The 19,792-nt window shown below is 44.3% G+C and overlaps 1 long non-coding RNA gene across 3 annotated transcripts in view; it reads left to right on the forward strand.

Moving 5' to 3' along the window:
- The window catches only part of LOC146871987 (uncharacterized), a 52,118-nt gene that overhangs the window by 12,418 nt on the left and 19,908 nt on the right, over positions 1-19,792 (forward strand). For all 3 annotated transcript variants that reach the window (XR_014981301.1, XR_014981302.1, XR_014981300.1), the window contains exon 2: positions 196-279. This is a non-coding gene — a long non-coding RNA (uncharacterized LOC146871987). The remainder of the gene's footprint in view (positions 1-195; positions 280-19,792) is intronic.

Raw genomic sequence — 19,792 nt, forward strand, 5'->3', positions numbered from 1 at the left:
TTCTGTTATATATTGGAATAGGGTTTAGCTTTTCAGTATGTTGTTTTACTTACAGAATTCTAGAATGATTTTTGTCATGGTATAATGGTCTGTTTGTTCTCACTATCTTCTTCCATTTCACATTATGACCTCATAATGTGTCGTGACATATTCCATCCTGTTTGTATTAACTATTTGTTGTTTCTTTTTACACAGGACCGAACCTCATGTGCTTGACCTTTTAGTTTTGAATGTTGTTTACATCCCGAAGTCTTCCCCGCCTTACCTCATGGAGTCTGGGTACGTCATCATTCCATGTGGTCTCCCCCCCCCACATCCTTCCATTGTTTTGACTTCTTTGTGGATATGATCCTTTTTCTTATATTCTTCTTTACAGCTCTCACCCCTTCTCATTTTTTCCCTCTTCTTTCTTATCATACATGTTTCTATCATTTGCCTCTTTTTCCAATCTTGCTTCTTCCTTTTCTTCATCTTTCCCACCTTTTCAGCTTCTCTCAATTGGTTTTAACTTTTAATATCTTCGTACCTAATATAAGTTTTACTTCAATGTTTTTTATAGTTTCTATTGCTGAATTTTTCACATGTACTATCGTTCACAATTTACGAGATTTTATTGGTTCACTTATGTTTTTATTACTTTCATTTCACAAATGTTTTTGAAAATTGTCACATGGAACGTCCGAGGCTTGAACTCCCCCATTAAGCGACAGAGAGTCTTATCTCACCTCTCCAAATTAGCTGTTAATATTGCGTTACTGCAAGAATCACATCTTACCGAAGGAGAATCACTAAAACTCAAAAGAAACTGGGTTGGTGAAATCTTTTTCTCACCAGGAGATGGCAAAAGGAATGGGGTTATAACTCTTTGTCACAAAACACTGAATGCCAAGCTTGTATCTCAAGAATCCGACACAGAGGGTAGGAGGATTCTCACTAACCTTCTGCTGGGGAAGACCCATCTGTCTTTGCTTAACATTTATGCCCCTACTAGCGGTGATGCCACGTTTTGGTCTCGTATATCTCAATTATTGCTCAAGTACCCATCAGAAAACTTTATTCTTGCAGGAGACTGCAACCAAGTGATGGACCCGTTTATTGATAGAAATTCTAAATCCCCCTTTATCCCAAACACGCCACACAAAGTTTTCACACAAACTATCCAACAAAGAAACTTATTAGACTCATGGCGCCTCTGCAACCCATCCACAAGAGAATACTCCTTTTTTTCCTCTCCACATCAAACACAATCTCGGATAGACCATATTTTTATTTCCCGCAACATTTCCCAATCCTTACGTTCTGCTGACATAGGCCCTATACTCATTTCGGATCATGCACCTGTTTCAATTCAATTAGACATTTTAAATCAATCCACATTGCCAAAAAAATGGCGTTTCAATAATTCCTTACTCCTTGACCCTAATTTCAATTAATCTTTTACCTCTTTCGCTCGAGTTTTTTCACATTAATTTAACGAATGATGTCTCCTTTCATACAGTGTGGGACGCCTTTAAGGCCACCGCTCGGGATTTCATCATTAGATTTGTGTCAAATAAACGTAAAGTTTCCCGCATATTACATAACACACTTCTTGCTAAGATTAAAAAACTTGAGCACTCCTTCCACACCTCCAAGTCGAAGGACTCCCTTAAAGATCTCATCACTGCAAAAATCGCTTTTAACAAGTCCACTACCGAACAGGCCTCCCTATACTTACTGAAATCCTCAGCAAAGTATTATGGTGGCCAAAATAAATCAGGCAAACTTCTAGCCAATTATCTAAAGATTAAACAACAAACTTCATATTGATTCCATTATCGATGATAGCCAAGCACCGAAATTCAAAGACACTGAAATACTCCAAGAATTTGTACATTTCTATCAATCCCTTTACACACCAGAAAACACACCCTCAGATACAGACATATCCCAATATTTCTCCGCGATTCAAAAACATATTAATCCCCAATTAGATTTAGCCTCTTTGGAAGCTGAACTTACACAAACAGAATTGTTAAATGCTTTAAAAACTCTTAAAAAAGACAAGGCCCCAGGCCCAGACGGCTTCACAGTGGAATTTTATTTACATTTCGTTCATCTATTACTCCCACACTTACACACTCTTCTTTCTTCCTTTATCTCTTCCCGTAATTCCACTGGCTCTTTTTCCGAAGCCTTGGTCTGTCTAATACCAAAGGCTGATAAGGATTTACGTTACTGTAAGAATTATAGACCTATATCCTTAGTTAACGTAGATTATAACATTTTCTCGAAAGCTCTAGCCCTAAGATTAGAACCATATCTTCCCATGCTGCTTGGAAAAGAACAATCAGGTTTTGTCAAAGGTCGCAACATCACTGACAATACACGCTTATTCTTTGACATTTTATCTAAATCATCACATTATCCGGACTCCTTGGCAGCAATTGCGTTAGATGCAGAAAAGGCCTTTGATAGGGTTTACTGGCCTTTCATCTTCCACGCTCTCAAGTGGTTTGGGTTTGGACCGAAAATCATTTCTTTAATAGCCCTACTTTACTCTGAGCCCAAGGCCGCCATATCTACCAATGGCCTCATCTCCCCCTACTTTAATCTTAAACGAGGAGTACGCCAAGGATGCCCCTTGTCCCCTTTTCTTTTCAATTTGGCCTTAGAACCCTTTCTCTCAAGAATACCCCAGAATAACTCAATCACAGGTTTTGTCTCGGATCCTCAACAAATTAAGATGGCAGCATATGCTGACGATATTTTAGTTTTTCTCTCCAAACCACAATCTTCACTTACAGCTTTCATGGGAGAGGTGGAGGCCTATGGATTGGTATCTGGCTATAAACTGAATAGAGGAAAATGTGAGATATTACCCTTAACCAAATACACCTTTAAGGATGATTTTAAGATCTCCAATTTTACCTGGAGCCCTAAACATATAAAATATCTTGGTATCTGGTTCTCTCCCTCTATAAAGACATCTATCTCTTTAAACATAGACAAATGTTCTGCCAAACTTAAAACTTTGGTCGCAAGATGGCATCCCCTTCATCTTTCTTGGTGGGGTCGTCTGGACACAATCAAAATGATGTTGACTCCGATAGTTTTGTATATCCTTTCTAACATTCCACTTTCCATTCCATCTAAATTCTTTCAAAAGATTAATTCTATTTTGACTTCTTTTTTATGGAATACTAAAAAACCAAGAATGGCGTTACAGAAATTAACAAGACCAAAATCTGAAGGCGGTGTCAATTTCCCCCATTTCTCCAATTATCACAAAGCCTTTCAGTTACGACAACTATCAAATTGGATCACTAATCAATCTGAAGATAAACCTCTCTGGGTGGATCTTGAGACCTCGTTTTTAGCTCCCTTTTCATTTCAGGAATATCTCTCCTTTACTCGCAAACCACAAAAGCTCTCTACTCCCATAATTAAGCAATCCTGTAAACTACTATCCACTGCACCCCACTTAGTAGTACATAATTTAGACACTTTTCTCAATTCCACAATATGGCACAATAAACAAATCCTTCTCAATAGGAAACCTATATTTTGGAAGGCTTGGAGAAATAAAGGTCTACTCTGGGTTCATCAATTTTTAGATCAGGGCACACCCATTCAATTTACGCAATTACAAACTCTTTATCATTTGCCTTCTTCCTTTAAACCTACATTTTTGACCTTGCAGAAAGCAATACTTGATACTTATGCTAAACTCAAATCTTCACCTTCCTCACCCTCCCACCCCCTTTTCCCATGGCATAACCTTTTGCACATAAAGCCCAAAGCGTCCACCATTTATTTCCGTTTAATGGTACCTCCTGGGTTCCGAGACAAAACCAAAGTGGAACTTTCGTGGGAATCCGATCTGGGAACAAATTGGCCTATCTCTTTTTGGAACAGAATTTGGACAAAACTTAGGAAATCATCCAGAGCGGCCAGCACAACACAAACACTCTTCTTTATTTATAACAGATTGTTTCTTACTCCCACATACCTACATAAAATACACAACACAAATCTCAACACTTGCTGGACATGTTCCCAGGTTCACGCTGATCTCCATCATATGCTTTTCACATGTCCACATGTTTTTATATTTTGGAAACAGGTCTGGCACCAATCAACACTATATTTCACACCACAATTCCACTCTCCCCTACAAACATTTTCCTAGGTAGTTTAACACCGGACCGGAAAACAAGTCAATCTCAGTTACCACTTATTGATTTGTTAATAGCTGTAGCTTTTCAGCAAATATCAAAAAACTGGAAAGATTCCTCTAAATTGTCCTATTTAGCTTGGTGGTATGCTGTATGTCACAATCATCGCCTTGATACAGCACTCGTTCATCCTATCTCTCTTGCTACTAAACGTTCTCACCTTTGGGGCCCACTCACACAATTTCTAGACGATATTGTGAAGAAAACTCCCTTACCTGCTCCCTCACAACAAGAAGTGACGAAGCCTCCGTGACCTCCTATTGTTTATTTATAATTATGTTTAATTTATCATTTTCTATTATATATATCTATATATATATATATTTTTTTTAATTTTAATTGTGTATTTTTGACATGTACTGTTATTTACGATTTCTGTGAACCTTTGCTTGTATTCATATCAACTTCTATATTATCCTTTTACTATTTTAATGGATATTATATATGTTATTCTTTATTACACCTTCATGTATTTATGTATTAACAAATAACTGCATATATGAAGTATTGTTTTTATGATCATAATAATGTTTCCAATAAAACTTTTCTTGAACTGAAAGTCATTCAACAATTCCCCCATGTTGACCCATGTGAAGAGCAGACCTCCTAGGTAGGGAAACCCCACATGGGGATTATTCACTAACTGGGCAGGGAATAGACATGTGAACCTGCCCTGCCTTCCATCTATCACTTGCTTAATCCCCCAGGGATCACCAAAGGGGTGCTCTAGTGTTGGTGAAAGGCACCCTAAGCATTGGCCAATGATTCAGAAAGGCCAAAATGAGCAAAAGTGCAAATGTGCACACATAGGCCTGCAATTGCAGGCTTAAGACATGTTTGAAAACACCATGAGGCTACTCCCTGCTGTTAACTAAAATGGTAGTTTAAAAGTCATTCAGAAATTCCTCCATGTTGACCCATGGTAAGAGCAGACCTCCTACGTAGGGAAACCCCACATGAGGATTATTCAATACATGGGCAGGGAACACATGTGAACCTGTCCTGTCTTTCCCCTATCACTTGCCCCACCCCTCAGGGCTTACCCTAGGGGTGTCCTAGTGGAAGTGAATGGCCCACTCAGCATTGACTAATGGTTTAGAAATTCCAACCTGAGCATAAGTGCAATTGCCCATACACAGGCCTGCAATGGCAGGCTTGAGACATGTTTAAAAGGCTATTCTTGTGGGTGGCACAATCAGTGCTTCAGCCCACTAGTAGCCAGTGTTGTATCTGCCCTGGGTACTCGCAGGTACAGCACCTAAACCAATCAGGTAAGCACCACTTCTTAGCATTTGTAGGACAGGCGTGCGCGCTTTCACATTGCATTACAGTAGGAAAGTGCCCAGAGTCTTAAGGCCACAAAAAGAGAATCAGCAAAAACCAGGAGGAAAAAAAGCAAAATATTTTATGTAAATCCCCTAAGAAGGGCCATGTCCAACAATGATTGCCTCTTGATCCACTATGCATGACAAACTTGTGGGCATTTCTGCTAAACAGGATAGTAGGTCTTCTCTAATGGTGAACAAAGTATCAGGGGAATCGGCTACCTGGGACCATATAATTTAATGAATATCATTGGATGGCTGTATGTCCCTAGGTCTGGCCAGAGTATAGGAGTTGGCCTCAATTTTCATGCACCAAGATTCCATGGTGAGGCAGAGGGGGTTCTGGTCGCCCGCCAACCTTTCTTTAATGATCATATCCCTGAGCAGTGGCAAGAGTCTCAGATCTAATAATATATTATCTATACGACTAGAATGGAGCAGATTGTTGTAAGTATTGCCCCCCCGTCTGATTTGGACCTTCCATTAATTGCTCTAAGCCCTAACTCCAGGGAGAGTGCCTTGAGCTGTAAAGCTGCTTCTTTCTATCTTCTTATGACAAGCAAATCAAGTCACAGAATGCCCCACGTCTCCTCCTCCTCCATAGCTAGGTTGACATCCTCAGTATGCAGAGGCTCAAAGATGGTTCTAAAGTGCCTGCTTTTATCAAATGTGAGTGGCTATGGTTCTTTTCCAAGTGATCCTCTAAGAGCATGACCGTTTTGGAACTCAAACCCCCCTCGACCTCTCTCGTATAAATATTGTAGATATCAATGCTGGTAAAATTGTCGACCACTAGGCGAATGGCCAAGATATCAGGGCAGTCAATGTGAAGTTCCTGAAGTTTACAATCTAAGTCTGATCTAATCCACATTGTTAGCCCTCCTGATGGTCTCCCGGCTAGGCCATGTGACGCCGGAATTGAAAAATGTAAATAGCCAGGTTGAAAAAGAGGTTTGATGCACCAGGTTTACTGGAACAAACAGATGTCATCCAAATCAGTAACGTTGTTCCAGTCAGGGAGTACAGCCTTTGATCTGAGGCCTGCCACACTCCAGGAAATTATAGACACCATAGCTTCAGTCTGGATAGTGGTGAAAGGTGGAGAAAGTCTGACAGGGTGCCATGGGATTAAGGCTAACAGATAGACACACGGGTTCGCCTGCAGCCAAGTTGTCTTGAAGGACACCCGGGGCATTAGCATGGAAGAGGCCAGGGGAGGTGCGTCGATTGGGGCGTTGGGGCATTGCCCCCCTGCCCGCAGCATGACGTCGGACCACCCACCCCCTTCAGAGTCTGAAGGGGGTGGGCGGTCCGGCGTTATGTTGACTGACAGGCATTGTCATACCAGGGGCAGCAGCAGGCAGCAGCATAAGTGCGCATGACTGGGGCAGGTCGGCAAATTTTTCCGCCGTGCCCAGTCATGCACACTAGTGCCTGCTCAGGCTGACGCATGCCCATTAGGAGAGCGAGGGTTGAGCAAACGCTCAAACCTCGGTCTCCTATTGGGCAGGCGGGCGAGTAGTAACCGTGCCCTAAGCCAATCCTGACGCTGCTGGCAGCGCCAGGATTGGCTGAGAGGGGTTAGGGTTACCACTCCAATGCTGTTCGGAATCGTGAAGGCGCCAAGGGCCTAGGAACAGACCGGCGCAGACCGGCGGTCACTCCGGTCAGGTAAGCTTTCTTTTTTATATTACTTCCAATTCCCGGCCCCTGCGTGAACCACCCATCCCCCGCGCGCTAGTATTGCAATTGAGTGTCACACAGGGAGTCATCGCCACCCGGGATTTCCATGTTCGATACCCAGCTCCATCACTCTGTGGAGATTTAAGGCAGCTGTGACCTCGGTCCCATAGTTGTCACCCGTGTTTGGTCCCTGAATTTATACCAATGCAGACGGTGGGACCGTAGTGACCCCAAGAGACCCAAATTCCTGCCTCCTCCTCCGTAGCTTGACCACACTGTGTGACCCTGGGCACATATTTCTCCGTGCCTCGGTTCCCCTATTCACAAAATCTGAGAGCGCTGTTATCGCAGATGTAGAACCCGAATTAACAGTTGGATGGAAATATTCTCATGTAAAGCCAGCCCTCATCTCACCGTCGGCTCGGGCACTTACCTTGCTCTTCTCTTCCGCTGACAGACCATACACGGGCCCCCTGTTGAAATGGCTTGACATTTTTAGGGCTGCTTGGTGAGGTGTCCTGATTATTACAGCAACAGATCTCGGTTTAAACCCCTCTCCGTCTCTCTCTCTCGTCCTCTTCTCCTGGGCTCTGGTGCCTTCGGTAAACTTTCCAGCAACTTTTTAAACTTTTCATAAGTCTGGGATGACTCTGGATAGCCATCCCTTAGCATCTGTGTTTGTAATGTCACGTCAGACGTCTGTTTAGTGTTTAACCATGCCATTAGAGAGAGGCCAGGAGGAATCGTCCAGTTGCATTTGCCGGACGGCCCTATTGGCCAGTCCCTTCTGTATGGTTTGGGCCGTCACTGTTCCACCACAAATGTGTTGGTTGCCAGGGAGGGTCACCTTGCTCTGACTAGGCGCATGCAGCATCACTGGTTGGTTTACTCACAGCACCCAATACCACCAGCTGCGAGCACTCTCAGGTTCTTGTGGGACACTTATGGAGGGGTGGGGAGGTGTTTAAAAGTAAGCAATTACCTTGCAGCTCCCACAGCAGCTCTCTGACAAGTGCGCACTGCACGCCGCTGTGAGCCCGATAAATGCAACCCGGGGTGAAGTATTCCTGGTTGGGCAAGTGTGTGGTAAGGGCGGGGACGGGAGCAGGTTATCCATAGACGTCCGCTTCTAAGCGGTGCTCGCGGTGCGGTCTGTCTGTACGCCATGTTTACACTGAGAATCCCCGGGTTCCGAGTGATGGATGGCTTTTTGAGGGCCCGCGCTGTACCCGGTAAGAGGTATGAGGCGGCTGTCACTGCAGCCAAAGACCGCTGACCAGAGATACTCATCTCTCTCCTTCCCGCCAAAAGCATCCAGGCAGTATATTGAAGGGTCTCCACATTTACTCGCAGCCCTAGCACCCATGGGTGTTTTGCAATCGGTGGTGCAACAGGTGCAGTGGCACCGGAGCCAACCGGTCTGTATAACCTCCCATGCGCCCTGATTATGGCTACCTTGCTACACATTTGAGATAAGGGCGGTCCGTTTCTTCCCTTGCATTAGGGCCTTCTGACACTTGCTACGCCACTGCCACCTCTACTGAACCGTTCAAATCCAGGGCGGGGGCCAGTGGTGGGTGCCAACAAACGCCAGCGGGGAGGGACAGCTCTTATAGGATAATTTGGGAAAGGGAGCAGCCTCTTTATCAACTCAGAGACACCCCCACACATTCTCAAGAGCCAAGGTTTTAATCCCCCTGCTGCACGAAATCCCCTTCATGCGCCCTAAGGCACTTGCAACCCTCTCTAGGCGGCTGAGCGCCAGGCGGGGGTGGTTCAAAGAACAGGCTGGGGCAGACACCTGTTCAGAGAGAAATAGAGGCACGCAAGGCACGGGGTCTCAGGGAATGTAAGGAGGAGTGGAAGCATGGGGGAAGGGGTCGACCACCGCGCCTTCCTCTTGACACGGGAACATCTGGACCAAGAAGCAAGCAGTTGTTTTTACGACAGAAAGGAACATCATGAGAAATCATTAGTAGCAACTGCAACAGGCAGGGAAACATTAACCTGGACAAGCATAACACACTCAGGCAGACAGACACAGTGACGCATAGATGCACACACCCCAGACACAAATACTTCATACACAGTCCTGAAGACTCCCACCCAAGCTCAAATACTCGCGCACACACTCTAAGACACAGTAGGCAGACAGGCACTCAATTGCATATAGATAGAACCACACACACTACATACACGCAAGAATAAGGATGTTCTGTTTTCCTGTACTGCACTCACTTCACCGAGTGTTCGGTCTGTGTTTGTCCAAAAAAGTAAGTAAGGATCGGGAGTCGGATGGCTCTGTAAAAATAAATGCAGTGAAATAGCGTTTCACAACTTGTATGTCACTATGTGCTCAAATCAAATCAGGTGTTTGTTAAGCGCGACTACTCACCCGTAAAGGTCTCAAGGCGCTGGGGGTGTGGGGGGGGGGGGGTTCGCAGGTTCCAGTCCATCAAGGAGGGGGTCTGTCGAAGAGCTAAGTTTTGAGGTTGCTTGCGAAGACGGGGAGCGATGTTATCTGTCTGAGGTGGAGCGGAAGGTCGTTCCAGGCTCTGGCCGCAAGGAAGGAGAATGAGCGGCCTCCCGATCTGGTCTTTCTGGTGCGGGGGACCACTGCGTAGGAGAGCTGGGCTGATCGTAGGGTCCTTTTGGGTGTGTGGAATTTGAGTCGGCTGTTCAGGTATGCTGGTCTGGTGTGCTGTGTGTGGTCTTGCATTATGTGACCCTCCACTCAGGCCTGTCACGATTAATCACAGGTTAACTTAAGCTCGGAGGGGGCCTCAGAGACTCTCGCCTTTGTAAAGTTCCATCATTGTAAAAAATCAAATATCACAGGTAACAATGTTTCTGTTTCCTTTGCATACTATTGCTACTGCTCTGCAGTGCCCCAAGTGTCCTTTGCGTGTGGTGGTCCTGGCCGAAAGGCAGCAGTTTAAATTTATTATGTATCGGGATTCTGATCGGTGTCTCATTAGCAACTCGTTTGTGATGTGCTGCCTGTGTACAGTGTTGTTGAATTAGGTGACTCTCTGGTCTGCCCCTAAATGAAAAGCCATAGTCACGGGGGAAGGGAAGCAATGGAATCATAAGAGCAGTGCCTGTAGTGCTACTGCCGCATGGCACATTTTTAAAAAAATCAGCAATGTTGTGCACACTACCGTCTCACCAAGGATATCTATCTTTCTGTTTAACCTTGCAAACTGCCACTAAACTGCCCTGCAGTGCGTAATGTGTTCTTTCTGTTATTGTTCCGGCTGAAAGGCAGCAGTGTGAGGTGATTAAGTAGGGGGATTCAGATCGGTGTGTTTAACTGCAGTGAAATAGTATTTAATAACTAGCATGTGGTGTGCCACCTGTGTGTAGTGTTTTTGAATTATGTGACTCTCAGCTCAGGCCTGCCCCTGAAGGAAAAGCCATAAGCACAGCAGGCAAGGCAAGCAATGAAGGCAATACTAAGAGCAGCTCATGGAGCGCTGCCTGTGTACGTATTTAAAAAAATCAGCAATGTTGTTGTTGATGTTGTGGCAATGTATGTAGATTTGTGTGATGTGGCATCAAAGGAAAGGTGCCTGGGCTAATTCCTTCATCAAAGTAGTTTAAAGGTCTGTGTTTAAGTCTTAACAAATGAATTAAGTCTGAATAAAACTACCGAAAGCAGGTACTTGGGTCCAAATTCAAGCAATAAATACAAACCATTTGTCAGCACATAAATACGGGGCCTGGTAACAGATGGAAGGACATATGGATTCGGGCTGTAGTCTGCGCTCGCTCGCATACATTGATTCGTTCTGCATACGCCACACCAGTTTCAAATTCCACCAGCTGCCACTGAAAGAGGCACTATGCTTTTCACAGTCAGGAGAATAGAGAAGCCGATCAGAAGCTAGAGGGTGGTTGAAAAACCATGGTTGTCAGTATACATTCCATGTAGGGAATCCTTCCCCAAAAGTATCCACATTCATTTTGGGCATATTCTTGGATTATAATTTCAAGATTTAAATTCCTTTTGTGGATTACAGTTGTGATTATAATGATGCAGATAGCAGACAGACATTACTTATAAAAAGATCCAACTCCTGTTACAGTTACTATGGAAAAACAGCCACATTTGCCATCTTGCCATGTTCAGAGAAATGCTTTGCCAATGTTCGCGTGTATTTCTAGCTCATATGACAACCTATGGATTCTTCCATTGACACTAAACAAATGGATTTATGAGTTCCAAAACCATTCACTTGTTTTTTTAAAGTATATATTTGTGAACCCCTTTATATATATTGTACATATGTGTATGTGTTCTAGCACCCTCACGTGCATGACCATTTTTGAGCACCCACTGCTACTCGCTGATTTTCTTTCAGTATTTTTGTCAGAAATCCATTTGAACTGAACTGAATGCACAATTGAATAAACCTCACTCTGTCTACGTATAATACCGTTGTGATGAGGATTTCAAATAAAACCAGTCCTAGAAGCCATAGATTTGACATCTAGTATATTTGTCAGTATGCCGTTTTTAATTATGAAATATTTTCCTACATTGAATTGAATTGTCCATGTGAATCATTGTTTCTTGCTGTCATTAACTTTTACCTAGCCCCGCTTCTGCTGAGGGTAACACTCGTTTTAGATCACAGTATAATAAAAGTCGAACATACCAGTCAACAGTGACGTCTTGTCATTACAAGGACAGCAGCCTTTCAACAGAAGTCCAGTCCGCTCCATCAGAAGTACAACCCCCCTGGGGAGAAGCGCCAATCCTGCTTCACTGAAGGTATAGCAGCTGCACTGACAAGTGCTATACTCTCTCAGTAAGCCTATAGCCACTCCGGCGGAAATGTAGATGTATTGTTTGATTAAAACTTGACCACCCATGCTAGGGTGTGCAGTTGCTGTGCAGCTAAAAACATAACAGTGCTGCTGAGAAGTACTGGTTCTTTTCTGCTAATGAGAAATCAATTGAGCAGAGAAATGCTAGAATTGGGTAGTTAAAGGTATAGCAGTTCTGCCAAAATATGCTGGCACAGTCCTATCAAAGTTCTGGTACTCCAGCTGGAAGGTTCTACCTAGCAAGGTCTCACTGAAGTAGGACAGTGTTGCTGAGAAAGAGCTGCTACAGTACTGTTCACCTGCCCCGCTGAAGGGTTCTGCTACTTTTTCATTAAGAAGTAGGTTGTTTCCGCAGAGGTGTGATACTACAGCTCTTGTAAAGTGCAGGAGTCCTGTTGATAGGTTTTCTCACTGTCCCATTATAAGGATTGAAGTGTCACAGAGACCTGTCCCTGTCCTTATGAAAGGTATGGTAGCAATTCTTAAAATGCTGTCACAATCTCATTAAATATTGATAAAGCTGGATTCTTATCTGTCTTACCATCACTAAGAATCCTCTCAGGTTGCCAGGCTCTTTTTATCTGCTAAATAGTGTAGAGGGGAGGAAATCAAATATCAACACATAAACAATTGAATCAAAATTTGATCTCTAAAGGACCACTGACTCCGAATCTCAATATTTAGGGGTTTATTACAAAGCCAAAAATAACTGCACGTACAAGCACCTCAGCACGAGGTTAAGAAATAAATGGGCACTAATACAAAAAAGATTCTACGCAGGAGTCTCATCCGACTCAGAATAAGGAGACTAGTCAGTTCCAAAAGCATCAGGCAGGCAATAACAACTCCAATCTCGATGTTAGAGGTCATCAACCTAGAAAGAAATTCAGTAGTCTATCCCTACTCTATCTCTAAGGTGACATCCCTACTTAGCATTTTCCCAGGCAAGAGGATAAAAAGGTGTCAGAAGTGAAGACTTCCTTAGAAGTACACTCACTTTGTCAGGGCTCGTTCTAAGATGCTCCTTCTATCTTCCCACCTAAACCTCAACTGCTCAACCCACGGGGCACTGTCCCTAATTCAAAATCCCAAAAACGTAGAACACGCCCTCCGGCACACCTCTACAGCCAGTTCTTCTCCCAGTAATTTTCCACTGAAACTTGTCTCCCTTCCAACGACGGTTTACTCGTCCTTGGGTCCCAGGCACCTTCTCGGCCGAAAGTATCATCCATGCATTCCAGTATACTCCTGTGTTGGCTTCTCATGCCATCCTAACTCCTAAAACAAAGGGTTAGTTCTCTAACGAGCTAGGTGTCCTTGCACCTGCAACAGAAACATGGGAATGAGAAACTTTCCACTTCTCTGAGATTTTCTAACATCCCTGAAACCCAGAGCCTTACCAAGGGAAACCATTTTCGGCCTGCAATATTTAGCTAACATAAGAAACGAACAGGCCTCTCTCTTACACGTATATACGATCAGGCCTTTACACAATTTAAACACACATTTCTAGAATCACATTATAAGCATTGATTTCAATATACTTCATGTATGAGTAAGTAAACTACACTTGCAGACTTTAATATGGTGCACGTTTAAACCTAATGCATCACATTAGATGGGAACCAATCATTATACGTTGCCTAAAATACATTTCAATTAACCACTACATTGCACTTCATAAATGACATGATTACATTTCTAATTCATTCTAATATATACTGCTTAGTAATACAATTCTAAGTAACACGTTAATATAAATCCACTAAATATATGGGTGCAGACTAACGGTGATTATGATGCACCCCCTCAAATTTCAGAAATACATGGCGCTCTGTCAGTTCCCCCTTTGATGACTAGAGTCATCACACCATTTCATAATTCCCTTGGAGAAAGAACCGACCTAATCAGTGCTTGTTGCCATCCTCCCCTGTCGGAGTCTCTCCATATTCTTAAGTTTCTGATATTGACTGTCCTACAGTCTAGCCATTCGCATTTCGCTCGTTCTAAGAGCTCTCTCAACTCTGTTTCCTTTATACCTCTTATAAGCTCTGATGAACCCCCACAAGCAAACCACACAAACCACAACAATGATGAGTGATCTTAACACAAAGCCAAGAAACCCTTTCCCCAATCTAGCAAACCAACTTCCTACTCGGCTAAATCCTTTACCAGCTTTTTCCCACACACCCTCTTCAGTCAAATCCTCTATCTCATGATGGATCGTAGTAATGTTGCTTATATATTTCTCCAGATCCTTGCTTTTGTCTGGAATATACGTGAAACATTCCTGGACCCTCAGTAATTTACAGCCCGCCCTCTTTTGCTAATAATACATCTAAAGCAAGACGGTTCTGCAAAACCATCGTCCTTATCAACAACATCTCTCCATCCACAAGTAACAGTGACTTTGCTGTATTCATCGACAACTCATCAACCACAGTCGCCAATCGTCTGATCTTCACATCATTCAAAACCACACCCAAACTCGGTATTATTGCTCCAAAGACCTCTCTATATCTGATAATGAACAGGTTAAGTTATGCCGATGAGCATATGCTGTATCCAGTTCCGAAGACGGTATGAAGTACTTCCTAAGTCTGTCCTCTGACTTGTAATAGTCATACTTATTCAGGTGCTTGTAAGCTGGGACCTCAGGAAGCACTGCATCGTAATTGGAAAAGAAATACTCAAACTGACCTCTGTCATAAAAAATACTAAGCAATAAACTACATGAAATTCCATACGTCAGCGGAAGATGGTGATATCTAATACCCTCGTCCACTGAAGCTGGTAACTGCATACACACATAGCAGTCCTTCGCATCCATCGCATCCACGTACTCGTATAGCAGCCTTGCATACCCATTAAGGTTAAAATCACCTTTAGACAAATCTACGTGAAATCTACGACTCTCTTTGATTAGTAAAGCTCTTTCAGCTCCTATGGTGACCTCCTTTCGGCTAGGAGTGGTAGGTGTAGGTGTCCCCTGTAACTCCGCTCCCTGCTCATGTGGAACAATATATGAAACTACAACTATTATGATTATAGAAACTATCACTCCACCTACAAGTGTACCTACTACTAATTTGGATCTACGATGGGTATCTCCAGCATCCATGATCTCACAAAGTTCTCAAAGTTCTTGGTTTCAGCAGCAACCAATTAAGAGTCTTTCTCCTTCAAATGTCGCTTGCTAACCAGTCCGAACAATACTCCAAGAAGCTGGAAATCCACTTTGCAATTTTCAGTTCCTTATTTACACAGTCCACAAAAAGACTTCCCTAGACCCCTCTTGTCTTCTCTGCGGAAAGTCCCTACGTTTATTCTTCTTCCACTCGGTCCTAGGTTATCTTCTCTATAGACTTTTATTTACAACAAGTTCAATTTCAGTCCAAAATAAGATCAGCTCCCAGAATCTCTAAAACATGTTGCAAAAGTTCAAGACGAAGAATAATCACTTCACGGGTCGGTGCCTCAAACCCAAACGTCGGAAAGATCAATCTTTGCAGTATCAGTTCATGGACTTTACTCAGAAGTGGGGGATTCGCAACCGGTAGAGTCAGCACTCCTTCGATTTCGAGACCTGGGACCACAAATCCCATGTTGATTTTCACATTTGGGATCTTGCTGACCACAGTCACGAACCTCAACCTGTCCTAATTCACCACTCCTGGCATCAGTCACAACGTACGTCCACTCTGGTGTGGCGTATCTCTGACACGGCACTCTTGCTCTCCTGGACCTCCTCAGGCCTCTCCGAGCTTGTTCTTCATTACTCTGTTCAGATTCAGATGTTTCAGAGACTGGGGCAAGATCTCTCTCAGGAGCCAACCTCAGATTCAGCCACCTCTGACTCACGGGCCAAACCTCTTCTGCTCTCGTTGCACTTCTGCTCTCTTCTTGAGTACCCTGTGCACTACTTCCTTCTCCAACTGAATTTGACTCTACTCCACCCACAGCAATACTTACTCCGTCCGAGTCAAATTCGGGGCTCTGATTGTCACAACCCCCTTCAGCTCGATCCAGTGCACAACCAGCTGCGTCAGCAACCCTCACAGCTTGACTTACCCTCTCAGATGGCCCTGCCACCTCAGCTGGATTTTCATTCACGAGAGGGGCTGTTTCTTTCAAGGGTGCTGGAACTCTGCGGGTATGGGAGGCATGCACCCAGTTCGGCAACCCTCCACACTTCACTGCTGCGTTCGCTACCAGTATCACCTGGTACGGGCCGCGCCACCGAACATCCAAGCAACTCTTCCTCACGTGCTAACGAACAAGCACCCAGTCTCCACGAATCAGGTCGTGGCACAGGTCACTCGAGGCTGGAACAGTTGCTGCTTGCACCTGCTGAGACACAGAACGGACCACATCAGCCAGTCCTTTGCAGTAATCGAGAATTAAGTCATCAGTGATGCTAATTAGAGCAGTAGCTGGTATTGCCCTCCCCATCAAACTTTTGTGTGGTGAAAACCCAGTTCTCCTGTCTGGGACATTGCGAAGACTCATAACGACCAAAGGCAATGCATCAGGCCATTTCAGGGATGTCGATGTGCACATATTTGCCATCTGTGCTTTCAAAGTTCCATTAACCTGCTCCACAATCCCAGAAGCCTCTGGTCGGTAGCTGCAATGTAACCTCTGATCCACATTCAATGCAGCATAAAGCAACTTCATGGTTTCGCTGTGGAAATGTGTCCCTCTATCTGATTCCAACGAGGTCGGGAAGCAGAACCTCGGGATAAGCTCCCTCAACAACAGCTTAACTACAGTGAGAGTGTCACATCTACGTGTTGGGTAAGCCTCCACCCATCTTGAGAAAACACACACCACAACTAAAATGTACCTCCACGCATTACATTTTGGCATCTCAATGAAATCCAACTGCATTCTATTGAAAGGTCCTCCTGACCTCCCAATGTGACTCAAAGTAACCACAGTCTTCTTTCCTGCAATCATCTGTTGGCACGTAACACATCTCTGGCATACAGCTTCAGCTGTATGCCAGAGATGTCTGTCTAAACACTCACACCATTGCGTCTCTGCCAAGGTGTACTGCACCATGTATCAATCTTGCCATTGGGCTCAACAAAGTTTCCGGTAACACACCCGGTTGACCATCACTTGAGACCCACACGTCCACATCTCCTTTCTTATATCCTGACCATATCCATCCATCTCGTTCCTGTTCTGTAACCTCATCTTGCAATCGTTTTAGTTCCTCCCAAGTGTCTGCCATGGCTAACATCATGCTGAGCTCGGTTCTTTCTTGGCTCGCTCCGGTGTAACCTCCTGTAAATATGCATCCTTGTTCTGCACAGAAGCGGGCAACTTCGTCCGCATAATTATTACCCAACGAAACAAAATGAGCAGAACATTTGACAACTGCAATTTCCTTGGGACACTGTAATGCTTCTAACAACTCTCACATTTACCCCATTTCTGATGGAAGATACTGAAGATGTCATGAAACCTCTCTGTGACCATAACTGCCCGAAGTCATGAACCACACCAAACTCGTACTGACTGTCAGTGTAGATCGTTATCCGAATCTGATCAGCCGCCAAACAGGCATGGGTCAAAGCAATGATTTCAGCTACCTGTGCGGAGTGTACTCCTTCTAAACGAGCAGCTTCAACAATTCCGGTGATGGTACATACAGCAAATGCTGCTCTTAGTCGCACAACATTGTCTCTTAAGCATGAACCATCCACAAAGAAAATTTCATCAGGGTCAGGGGGTGGTTCATCGACAATGTCCGGTCTTGGTTTGGTGCATAGTTCAGTCACATCAAGACAATCATGGTCCTCACAATCTTCATTATCTGCATTTGGGATGGGCATCAATGTCGCAGGATTAAAAACAGAACACCTCCTCAAAGTCACATTTTCTGTGCCAAGTATAACTTGCTCATAGCGTGTTAATCTGTTGTTTGTGAGGTGCTGTGTTTTGGTCCTCGTCATTAACAACTCAACAGAATGTGTCACGTAAACTGTCAATGGGTGTCCCATCACAATACTCTCACATCTTTTAATGCTGACACCTGTTGCAGCAACGGATTTGAGACATCCGGGCAACGCAGAAGCTACTGAATCTAAAGTAGCTGAAAAGTAGGCAACTGGTCTACGGACACCTCCATGATTCTGAGTCACAACTGACAATGCACATCCTTCTCTCTTGCAATAGAACAATGAAAAAGCCTTGTTGTAGTCAGGCATTCCCAAAGCCGGAGCACGACACATAGCCTCACTCAGCCTTAAAAATGACATTAAAAAGTCGTTGTCCCATGGTACCGGATCACTCACATCCTTGTGCGTCAGTCGCTGTAAAGGTTTTGCCTCGAACGAGAAGTTGGGGATCCATTGGCGACAGTAGCCAACCATCCCCAGGAACATTCTGACCTCTCTCTGTGTGGTAGGCACGGGCATGTTCATAATTGCCTCAATGCGATCTGGCGACACCTTCCTCTTGCCCTTCTCAATTCTGTGACCCAAATACTGCACTTCACTCAGACAGTACTACAATTTGTTTGGAGACACTTTGTATCCATTCTCTGCCAAATGATTCAGTAGGGCGATAGTATCGATCCTGCAAGCGTCTTCCGTTTCTGACGCAATAAGCAAATCGTCGATGTATTGCACGAGAACTGAATTCTGCGGTAACACAAGACTCTCAAGGTTCTTCTTCAAGATCTGATTAAAGATCGATGACTCTCTGTATACCCTTGAGGGATACGACACCACGTTAACACACAATTCTCCAGCCGGAAAGCAAAAAGAAATTGGCTTTCCTCATGGAGTGGTATCGAGAAGAATGCTTGACACAGATCAATCACCGTAAACCACTCAGCTTTGCATGGAATCTGAAACAGTATCACAGATGGATTCGGTACCACTGGACAACATGGAACAACTATCGTGTTGACCTTTCGCAGGTCTTGAACGATCCTAAACTTCCCGCTTGGTTTCTGTAGTCCCATAATAGGTGAATTACATGGACCACCCATAATCTCCTCCAGAATTCCCTGCTTGATCATGGACATCGATTACAGGATTGATCCCTGCAATAGTTTAGGGTGACAAATTGTACTGGGGCGTCTGAGGGAATTCTACATTCTGCTTAACCTGAATCTTCACTGGCTCTACGCCTTTGATCAAACCAATCTCTTCTCCGGTGAAGTCCCACACCTCATGTGACACAGAATCGCTGAGATCAAGTGGAAGCTCTTCCACTGTCAGCGCTGGGTACATTTCTATACACAAATGCTGATTGGCAACTTTAAAGGTCACGTCATCATCCTTTGTCTGTACTTCAACTCCCTTAGGTGTGCAATAGATGGTACAATTTAACTTGCACAGCAGATCTCGACTTGGATCAATTGTCCCGAGAGGGGTAGGTTAGGGACTACTGCTGATCTCACAGTAGAGCGGGTAGCACCAGTGTCAACCAAAAAGGTGGTAGGGTGACCATCAACATCTGCTTCCACAAATGGTCCCCTCTGGACTACCTCCAAGACCGCTCCAAGTGTGCAGTCTTCCTCCCCCCTCAGGCACCGTCATGCCAACGGGTCTGGGCTGAATTCATCATACCCTTCAAACAGAGGCATCTGTTGGTAAGTCTGAAATCCCTGCTGAACCCTCGGTGGCTGGGGAACTTGTACTTGCGGACTGAACGTCCCCCCTTTCATCGACCTTGGTCTAGTCACTGTAGGGACCGCTTCAGGTACGGGTACCT

Source organism: Triturus cristatus, chromosome 1_1 (assembly GCF_964204655.1).
Source record: "Triturus cristatus chromosome 1_1, aTriCri1.1, whole genome shotgun sequence".
In the NCBI taxonomy this organism is placed as follows: domain Eukaryota; kingdom Metazoa; phylum Chordata; class Amphibia; order Caudata; family Salamandridae; genus Triturus; species Triturus cristatus.